Source organism: Mesocricetus auratus, unplaced genomic scaffold (genome assembly GCF_017639785.1).
Source record: "Mesocricetus auratus isolate SY011 unplaced genomic scaffold, BCM_Maur_2.0 Super-Scaffold_100001, whole genome shotgun sequence".
Lineage (NCBI taxonomy): Eukaryota > Metazoa > Chordata > Mammalia > Rodentia > Cricetidae > Mesocricetus > Mesocricetus auratus.
Genome location: NW_024429187.1, coordinates 893799 through 904278, shown reverse-complemented (window position 1 = coordinate 904278; position 10480 = coordinate 893799). Strand labels below are relative to the sequence as shown.

Here is a 10480-nt window from a genome sequence, read left to right as displayed (position 1 = left end):
ATAATTAACAATATATGTCAATCCCAGTTAAGTTGCTTATCCCTTCATTTAATTGTCCCATTTTTAGCCATCCATTATCTAATCATATTCAGACCTAATTTTCTCTATTCTAGTCATGTTTTCCACTTTTTTTAGTGTGGAGGGAAACAACTCTTTTTTGACTAATCCCTTCTTTTAAGAATTTGCAATTGACTTACCAAGTCTGCTGAAAATGTCAGTCAGCTATGAGGCATAGCATGTCTGAATTAGAGAACTTTTGGTTGTGAGCTGTGCCAGCTCAAGAAGAGGGGCTCTATGAAAAGCCACAAAGCCTTCCAAGTTTGCGTGTCACCTGAAGACTGTTTAGAAATGCTACAACCAAACAATCTTACCCTTGCTGGAAGATTTTAGGAAAAAACGAAAGAAAACCTAACTGGTACGACAGAGACTCGGGGAGGAGGAATTGAGGAGGGAGTCCTGCCTGCAGCTCAGGCTTGGGCCTGGACAGTGGCCTCAAAGAGGCTTTTTAGTGACTGTGTACTTTAATGTTGGACACCAGTTGTAGCACAATAAATAAAATACCCAGAGACAGATATTGAGTTTCAGAAAAGCAAAGCAGCTAAGCCAGTAGATCTTACCTCTGCCCAGCTGAAATGGCAATCCACTCTCCACAAATCCTCAGATGCAAAAGGCTCTCAGATCATTTCTGCTACTCCTTATATTTCTTTTTCTGTCTATCCAGTCATATCCTTCTGTCTCCACCTCCCTAGTGCTGGAATTAAAGGTATTAAGATCACCTTTGTGTAAGCTGCTTCTGTTAGGACTGGATCACTTTCATGTAGTCGGCATGGCCGTGGACTAACAGAGATCTGTCTACCTCTTAGTCCTGAGTCCTGGGATTAAAGTTGTAAACCACCACTGCCTGGCTCTGTGGCTCCAGGGATTAAAGATGTGTATCACCTCTGCTTGATTTCCATAGCTTGAGGCTGGATTTGCTTTCTTAATCCTCAGGCAAGCTATAATAAATCATAAATAATATATCACTGTAATTTTCTTTACTCAAATTCTTCATTTAATTTTAAGTTATAAAATTATATTATATCATAGCAGTGCATAGTGTAATATACATTTGCAATAAAACATGCGAACACTATGCAATTTGGCACTGAAAAGTACACATTTCAATTTATACAAAATGCTAAAAAAGTAGCTTTTACTATAATAACTCTATGTATTATTTATTCTGTGGAACTCTCCTTCTGTGTAATCCTGGCTAATTCTTTTTCTTTAATGCCTCACCCTTGATATATTCCTACTCAAGAACCTTTACATGTAACACTCCCTTACACATTTTAAAAGGAATGATCCAAGATATATGAAATATTTTTCAAAGTAAACTCAGTGGAGTGCAAAAATCACACACTCTCTTCTGTATCTGGTGGGGGCAGTGTGTAATAAATTATCAGTGAAAAAGCACTTCCTTTTTTCTTTCTCAGAGACTAATTTACAAATACACAACTTAAAATTGTCATGGACACGGGTACAACATCATCTTTTGTGCAATTTTATTCATCTGGTGAAGTTCTGCGGCACTGTTTAATTCTCAGGATTCTCTGATATGGCAATCAGACTAAGGTGAGTCACTCTAGGTGAGTATATTGCTTTTATTTTGTCTTTCAAGCTGTCTGCATGTGCTGCTTTTGAATGATAGCTTATATCTCAACAAAACAATTTAAATTTTTGGAGACAAAATAGCTTCTGTGAAATATAGTATGTCTCTATTTTAAACAATAGTGTAAAGTGAATCTAGCTCTCCTTTCTGTATGATTTTTCTTTTGTATTGGATTTTTATTTTGCTGACTGCCTAGCTTCTCTCAAATCGAATTAATAAATAAGTCTTTGTTTTCTCACTATCGTAAAGTGCTTGATAATTGGATGGTTATATCATTTTGCTTTTTATGCTTAGTGACAAATTTGTTTTCAACAGGTGAATAATAGTTATTTTTATCTGTGCATGTGTGTGTACCTGTGTAAGAGTGATACTCTATATCCTTTTGTTTTATTTGTATATTCATATCTGTTGTGCAACTTTTTACTAGTTTTACAGGGAAAATGACAAGTAATCAATTGTATTTATGTGAGTAATGGTGAAAGATTTTTATGTGTTTCTTTGTAATGAAGTTGGCATTATATTTAAAGTATGTATTTATAGCCCTATCTGCAATTTTTCTTGCTTTTGCATGTCTAAAATCATTTAATTTTTTGCTGGAACTAGTTTATTTTTTTATAATTCTCACTATATTTGTCTATTGATTTACATATGTGGTTCTCAGACATTCAATCATCTAATCTGAATGATAATTTTCTTTTTTCCCCCTTATTGAAAATAAGATTTTTTTCTCACAAAACCTGCTTAAATTAAATTTTCCTTCCTTCCATTCCTCCCATTTCCTAACCACCCCCTGTCTTCTGGATGCACTCCCTTTCTGTTCTCATCAGAAAACAAATAGGCTTCTTCACACTGTTACTGCAGACTTAGGTATTGAAGTGTTTTGTAAATTTGTCTAGTGTGTCTGCACTCCACAGCTCTGCCTTTAAATTGATTGTAAAATAAGACACTCCTCATATTTTACCAGGCCTTTAAAATGAATGCATATGTGTACCAACACTTTTGGATATATACATTGAACCAATTTTTAGATAGCTTTTGAAAAAAAAATAAAACTTCATCTTAAAAATATTTACTTCAGTTTCCTCCCTTTATAAAACTATTCCTAGAAAAAATCATAGGTATCAAAAAAGTTTTTCACCCTTTTAAAATATTCAAAACTCAATCTTAGTAGATTTAAACATGTGCTTTAGTTTCCAATGAGATAGAAACTTTTCAAAATTACCTCACAACCCTGCAAATACAGCGTATTTTAACTCCAGTATTTTTCCAACTTGTCAACATGAAAGGGATTCGGATTTGCCACAGAACACATCCAGCTCCCAAATTCTCAACATAAAGAAGATTTTATTACCCCACAGGGGACAAATGGCGTGGGTGGAGTTCGGGATCAGGCAAAGAAAACAGCTGTTGTTTCTGCAGGAATGGTTTTTAGGAGAGCAGGGGAAGTCTGGGTTAGGATGAGTTGGTAAATCCTCATTGAACATTAGTCAATGCAACGAAAATACTAATTTTGATTGCTGAACCTTGATATTTTGAGAGCTGGACCTTGGTGCTCAGCCTCAGAAATGAATTAGGCCTAAGGGAGTTACGCTGGTGGATAGCTCTAGGGAATAATCTAATTATTTAGTAAGGAAGAGGGAAGGGGAGGGCATGACCTGAGAGCACCATGTTTGGAATGCATGGGACCTATTAAAGAGCCCTTCATTTCCAACTTATGGTTTTATTGTTTGGGTTGCCAAGTGTCAAGTAAGTGGGTGTCATTCTTGTGGCCACTTCCTATTGATCAGGGGCAGACACTAAGGAAAAGGGGGCTATAGTCTAAATGGACTGAAGGTGGGGATGACAAGGGAGGAGGGTGGAACAGAGAGGCTCAGGAGGACAGAACAAAATACATTAAGTTTCATTTTGAGAAACTGGAATTGGGGGGATGGTTGATGCTCTCTCTGGCTGGATTTTGCTGACATTGGGGTGTCCTAGTTAGGGAGGCGAGGAAACTGGGATATTGGCCAAGTCATGGAAGAACAAGCTGTGTAATTCACTATCCAGGCTCTAGGGAACCAGCTAGGCCTGGGGAAGTGTAGGCAGCATTGAAGCAATTTGTGAGGTTTGAATCTGGGGCTAGCTATATTGGAGCTGCCTAGGATGCGAATCCCAGGAGGGATATGTGGGCTGTTTAGTTGCTGGAGCAGTTTGTAGTTGATTTAAAATCTGCTAGGACAGATAGACAGACAAACGGTATTGGCTTTTCTTGGTTATCAACTTGACTATATTTGGCATGAACTAAAATTCAGAAATGGAAGGCATACTTGTTAGAGATATTCTGCTTGGTGTTAAGTGGGTGAATCCACTTCTAGTCTGGACCTCAGCATTCAGAAGACACAACTCTGATCTGGATCTTGAAGTGGGAAGATACAGCTAACTGCTGGAAGCCGATATAAGGGCATGGAAGAAGGAAGGTTTGGTTTTTTGCCTGCTTGCCCTCACCTTGCTACTACATACATTCCTTCACTGGCATTAAAGCCTATGTCTTCCAGATGCTATGCTAGCACACACAGAAGACCAGCTCATGAGACCCCCAGCGTAGATTCTTCTTTCTTTTCACTGCTCACCATTATTGGACTGCAGCTGGTAAGTCATTCCATTAAATTTACACACACACACACACGCACACACACACACACACACACACGAGAGAGAGAGAGAGAGAGAGAGGGAGGGAGAGAGAGAGAGAGAGAGAGAGAGAGACTCATTTCCTAATTTCTGTGACTCAAGAGAATCCTGACTTATATAAGCAATTTAGAGAAAATATTCATTTTGGGTATACATTTCAAATGTCTAGGCCCATAGCTTTAGCAGTTGGAGAAGATGGAGGAGGGGAGTCCCCAGACCAGGAAATGGGGAAAGATGTCATGTTCAGGAATAGCCAGGCTGAGAAACGATTGTTTTACAGGAGTATGCATCTGGAGTCTATTTGCCCTGTGACACATGGATCCAAGTAGATTTCTTGAAGCCTAAAAGGATTTTTTTAATTTCATAAAATGAGATAATGTCTAACCAATGTTTGTAATCAGCACTGAAATCTATTTGTAGAGAAATCAGTAGACTTATGTCTTTGGCTTAAAAGTGTTAACAGTACATTTTCTAGAGGGTTAGATACATAGATTGGACACAGATGTTTGCAGCATGATGAGAAGCATTTTTAAGTCTGTTTTTAGAAGTCAATCAAAGAAAATTTAAAAAATTGAACTTGCAATTGTAATAATAGAGGCAATAATTTTTTCACTGTCCTTTTTTATTTTAGAAGCACTCTTATTTACATATCAATCCCCCATCAATTCTCTTGCCCTCCCACCCTCCCATGCTCCCCACCAACCCCCAACACATCCCCCACCAGTTCCCCAAAGATAGTGAGGCCCTCAACTGGGTATCATCAAGGTTTATCATATCACTTTGGGGAGGGCCCACACCCTTCTTCCCATATCTTGACTACAATAGTATCTCTCCATAGGGAATTGGCTCGCAAAGTCCATTTGTATTCTAGGAACAAACACTGGCTGCACTGTTAGAGGTCCCATAGACTGCACTGGCCTCTAGCTGGCAGCCACATTCAGAGGTATTTGTTTGGTCCAATTCTGTTTCCCCAGCTTTACGACTAGGGTATCCATGCTCTCACTGGATCAGGTTAACTGTTTTAGCAGGTTTCTCCAGCACTGTCTTGGCTCCTTTGCTCATCCTCCTCTCTCTCCACAACTGGATTCCAGGAGTATGGCTCAGTGTTTAGCTGTGGGTGCATTTTTCTGCTTAGATCAGCTACTAGATGAAGGCTCTAGGAATGGCAACCAAGGTAGTCATCAATCTCATTAAAGGGGAAGAGCGTCAAAGGCAGCTTCTCCACCACTGCCTAGATTCTTAGGTGGGGTCATCACTGTGAATACCCTAACATTTCCCCTGTGTCAGACCTCTCTCCAAACCTATACTGGCTCCCTCTCTCAAGGCATCTCCTTTCTTGCCTTCCCCTATTCCTTCCCTGTCTCAGGCCTGTTCTCCTCCCCCCTCCCCTTCCCCCTCTCTCTTCTTCTCACCTCCTTCCTCTTCCCCCATGCTCCCAGTTTGCTCAGGGATTCTTGTTCCCCTTCCCTTCTTCTGGGGATCATGCGTTCTTCTCTTGGGGTCTTCTTGTTTCCTAGTTTCTCTGGTGGTGTGGATTGTAGTCTGATAGTCTTTTCTCTACTTCTAATATACATATATGAGTGAGTACATACCTTGTTTGTCTCTCTATGATTGGGTTTCTGCACTAAGGATGTTTTCTTCCAGTTCCATCCATTTGCCTTCCAATTTCAAGGTTTCATTGTTTTTTTCTTTTTGTCCACTGAATAATACTCCATTGGATGAATGTACCATGTTTTCTCCATGTATTTTTTGGTTGAGGGGCATCTGGGTTACTTCCAGGTTCTGTCTATTGCAAACAATGCTCCTATGAACATAGTTGAACATGTATACTTGTTGTTTGAATGTGGAATTGCAGGATCTTGAGGTAAACTGATTCCTGTTTTCCTGAGAAACTGACATACTGATTTCCAAAGTGGAATACAACTTTGCACTCCCAACAGGAATGAGGAAGTGTTCCTCATTTTCAACATACTCTCCAGCATAGAGTGTTTTTGATTTGGGCTGGTATAAAATGGTTTCCCAGAATTGCTTTGAATTGCAATTCCTTGATGGCTAAGGATGTTGAGTACTTCCTGAAATGTCTTTCAGTCATTTTAGATTCCTCTATTGAGAATTCTCTATTAAATTCTGTACTCCAGTTTTTAATTGGATTGTTTGGTGTTTTGGTGGCTAGCATCTTGGGTTCATTGTATATTTTGAAAATCAGTCCTCTGTCAGATGTGGGGTTGGAGAAAATCTTTTCCCATTCTGTGGGCTTCTGTTTTATCTTGCTGACTGTGTCATTTGCCTTATAGAAGCTAATCACTTTCATGAGGTTCCTTTTATTAATTGTGGATCTCAATGTCTGTGCTACTTGCATTATGTTCAGGAAGCAGTTTCCTCTAACAATTTATTCAAGCATACCTCCCACTTTTTCTTCTAAGAGGTTCAGTGTGGCTGGATTATGTTGAGGTCTTTGATCCATTTGGATTTAAGTTTTGTGCATGGTAATAGATATGGATCTATATACAGTCTTCTATATGCCTGTATCCACTTATTCCAGCACCATTTGTTGAAGATGTTTTCTCTTTTCCATTGCATAAATTTAGCTTCTTTGTCTAAAATCAGGTGTTCATAGGTGTGCATTTATATTGTTGTTTTCAACTCGATTCCATTGATCTACCTGTCTACTTTTACACCAATACCAAGATATTTTAAGGACTATGGCTTTATAATACAGTTTTAAGTCAGGGATGGTCATGCCTCCAGAAGTTTATTGTACTTTATTGTACAAGGTTGTTTTGGCTATCCTGAGTTTTTTCGTTTTTTTCTTATAAAGTTGATTATTGTTTTTTCAAGGTCTGTGAAGAATTGTGTTTGGATTTTGATGGGGATTGCATTGAATCTCTAGATTGCTTTTGGCAAGATTGCCGTTTTTACTATGTTGATCCTACCTATGCAAGAGCATGGGAGATCGGTCCATTTTCTGGCATCTTCTTCAATTTCTTTCTTTAGAGACTCAAAGTTCTTGCTATACAGGTCTTTCATTTGTTTGGTAAGCATTACCCCAAGATATTTTCTGTTGTTTGTGACTATTGTAAAGGAAGATGTATCTCTGATTTCTTTCTCAGCCCATTTATTGTCTGTATATATTAGGGATACTGATTTTTATGAGTTAATTTTGTATAATGCCACTTTGCTGAAAGTGTTTATCAGTTGTAGGAGTTCCCTTGTAGATTTTTTCAGGTCACTTATGCAAACTATCATATCATTTACAAATAATGAAAGTTTGACTTGTTTCTTTCCAAATTGTATCTCCATTGATCTCCTTTTGTTGTCTTATTGCACTAGCTAGAACTTCAATTACAATATTGAAGTGATATGGAGAGTGGACAGCCTTGTCATGTTTCTTATTTTAGAGGAATGGCATTGAGTTTCTCTTCATTTAGTTTGATATTGGCTGTCAGTTTGCTGTATATTGCTTTTATTATGTTTAGGTGTATTACTGTTATTCCCTGATCTCTGCAAGACCTTTATCAGGAAGGGGTGTTGGATTTTGTCAAAGGCTTTTTCAGCATCTAGTGAGATGATCCTATGGTTTTTCTATTTCAGTTTGTTTATATGGTGGATTACATTGATGGATTTTCATATGTTGAACCCTTTCTGCATTCCTGGGATGAAGTCTACTTGATCATGGTGGATGATTTTTCTGATGTGCTCTTGGATTCAATTTGCCAGTGTTTTGTTGAGTATTTTTGCATCAATGCTCATGAGGGATATTGGTCTGTAGTTCTCTTTCTTAGCTGTGTCTTTTTGTGGCTTGGTTACCAAGATAATTGTAGCCTTGTAAAAAGAGTTTGGCTTCTATTGTGTGGAATAATTTGAGGAGTACTGGTGTTATCTCTTTGAATTTCTGGTACAATTCTTTATTGAAACCATCTGGCCCTGGACTTTTGTTTTTTGGTTGGGAGACTTTTGATGACTACTTTTATTTCATTAGGGGTTATGGGTCTATTTAAATTGCTTCTCTGTTCTTGATTTAATTTTGGTAAGTGATACATATCCAGAAAATTGTCCATTTCCTTTAGACTTTTTAATTTTGTGGAGTACAGCTTTTCAAAGTACAACCTGAAGATTCTGTGGATTTCTTCGGTGTCCATTGTTATATCACACTTTCCATTTCTGCTTTTGTTAATTAGCATTCTCTCTCTCTCTCTCTCTCTCTCTCTCTCTCTCTCATCTCTCTCTCTCTCTCTGCCTTTTGGTTAGTTCGGATAAAGGTTTGTCTATCTTGTTGATTTTCTTGAAGAACCAATTCTTTCTTTCATTGATTCTTTGTATTGTTTTCCCTAGTTTCTATTTTATTGATTTCAGCCCTCAATTTGATTATTTCCTGGCGTCTACTCCTCCGAGATGAATTTGCTTCTTTTTGTTCTAGAGATTTCAATTGTGCTGTTAACTCTCTAGTGTAACTATTCTACAGTTTTTTCATGTGGGCACTTATTTCCATGAACTTTCCTATTAGCACTGCTTTCAAAGTGTCCCATAAGTTTGGGTATGTTTAATTCTAAGAAATATTTAACTTGTTTGTTATTTATTCCTTAACCAAGAAATGGTGCATTTGTGCATTATTCAGTTTCCATGAGTTTTTAGGTTTTCTGCAATTTGTGTTTTTGTTGAATTCTTACTTTAAACCATGGTGATCCAATAGGATACAGGTTTTTATTACAATGTTGTTGTATCTGCTGAAGTTTTCTGTGTTGCCTAGTATTTGGTCAGTTTTAGGGAAGGTTCCATGTGGCGCTGAGAAGAATATTCTTTTGTGTTTGGATGGAATGTTCTGTAGATACCTGTTAATACCAATTGGGACATAACTTCTGTTAGTTCCTTTGTTTCTTTGTTAATTTTCTGTCTGGTTGTCCTGTCTAGTGGTGAGAATGGAGTGTTGAAGTCTCTCACTAAAAGTGTGTGAGGTTATATGTGTGATTTGAGCTTTTGTAATGTTTCTTTCATATTGGGGCATAGATGTTCAGAATTGAGACTTCATCTTGAACTTCAATCAAGAATCTCCTGCCAAACAGAGACTATTTACTCCACTTAAGATTTTCACTACACTAACATTTTCTTCCTACAGGTTCCATGAGATTGTCGTCGTTCCATTTAAGCAGGAAGTACTTTTGAGAATATTATGCCCCCGTTCCCTACTGCTGATATTGCAGGATAGTTAACACCTGTTAATGTTAGTTTTCAATTATTTTAGGATTGGGATTGGAAGGAAGTGTTCAGACTTGGGCAACCATTTCAAATAAGCTTAGTTTTAGATGGAACAGATATACTTAATGTAGGATATAAGCACATTATAATTTGCTATCATCTATGTATGTATGTTGTATATGTTTGAACTTTGTATCAAATCTAAATCTTTTATTTAGACTAAAAGGGGAATTGTAGGGGAAACCTCACATACCCAAGATACTGTCCACACCCCTTTGGGAGTGGACATGAGTATGTGAGACAGGTGAGATATAAAAGGAGAAGATAAAGCCAGTCTCTCTCTCTTGGATGCTGGTCACATTTCTGAGAGCTCATCTTCACAGCTTCTCATGTAAGTGATTGCTCCTGTTAATAAATATCCTTATTTCTTCATTGCATTGTTTCATCTTCAATATGACATGTACTTAACTTTAGTAAAGATGGGTGCCAACTATGATAAATATATATAACAAGAGTTCAATTTATATGTATATATATAGTAAGTAGATCTATTTTTTGAATAAGAGTTGAATCACATATATTAAATTAAGATTCAACTTTTTGTTACAGGTTTTAAGGTAATTTTTTGTTACAGATTTTATAGGTTTTAAACCATGCCCAATGAACTTACCAATCCTGAGGTAGTGTTTACAGTATAATCTTAAGAGAAATTTTTAGAGCAAAATGTAGAGAAGTTTTGGAGATAAAGAAGTTGAGAAAATATAAAGATTAAGTGTAGATATAAGAGGTATTGTGATCAGTTGTTTGTGCAGTAGCATATGAGAGAATTCAATAATGCTGAGGCCATACTGCTTGTAGTAACAAAATCTGTGTCTGTGGAAGAAGAGAGTAAGAATTGAAAAACAAAATTCTGCTGGAGGGAATTTCTATAAGCTCCAAGAGGAAGCTGAGAGAAAGTGTCTGTGT

At 37.4% G+C, this 10480-nt stretch overlaps 1 protein-coding gene across 7 annotated transcripts in view; it reads left to right on the top strand.

The window, feature by feature from the left end:
* The first annotated feature begins 1505 nt into the window (after positions 1-1505).
* Positions 1506-10480, top strand: part of LOC101827116 (killer cell lectin-like receptor subfamily I member 1) — a 31179-nt gene continuing 22204 nt past the window's right edge. For 3 of the 7 annotated variants that reach the window (XM_021223635.2, XM_040743734.1, XM_021223636.2), the window contains exon 1: positions 3315-4279. The gene's annotated coding sequence lies outside the window, so the exon portion shown is untranslated. Of the gene's footprint in view, positions 1615-3314; positions 4280-9776; positions 9906-10480 lie in introns of those variants that run through there. The other 4 variants (XM_005087142.4, XM_040743735.1, XM_021223634.2 and 1 more) reach the window with 3 other exon arrangements.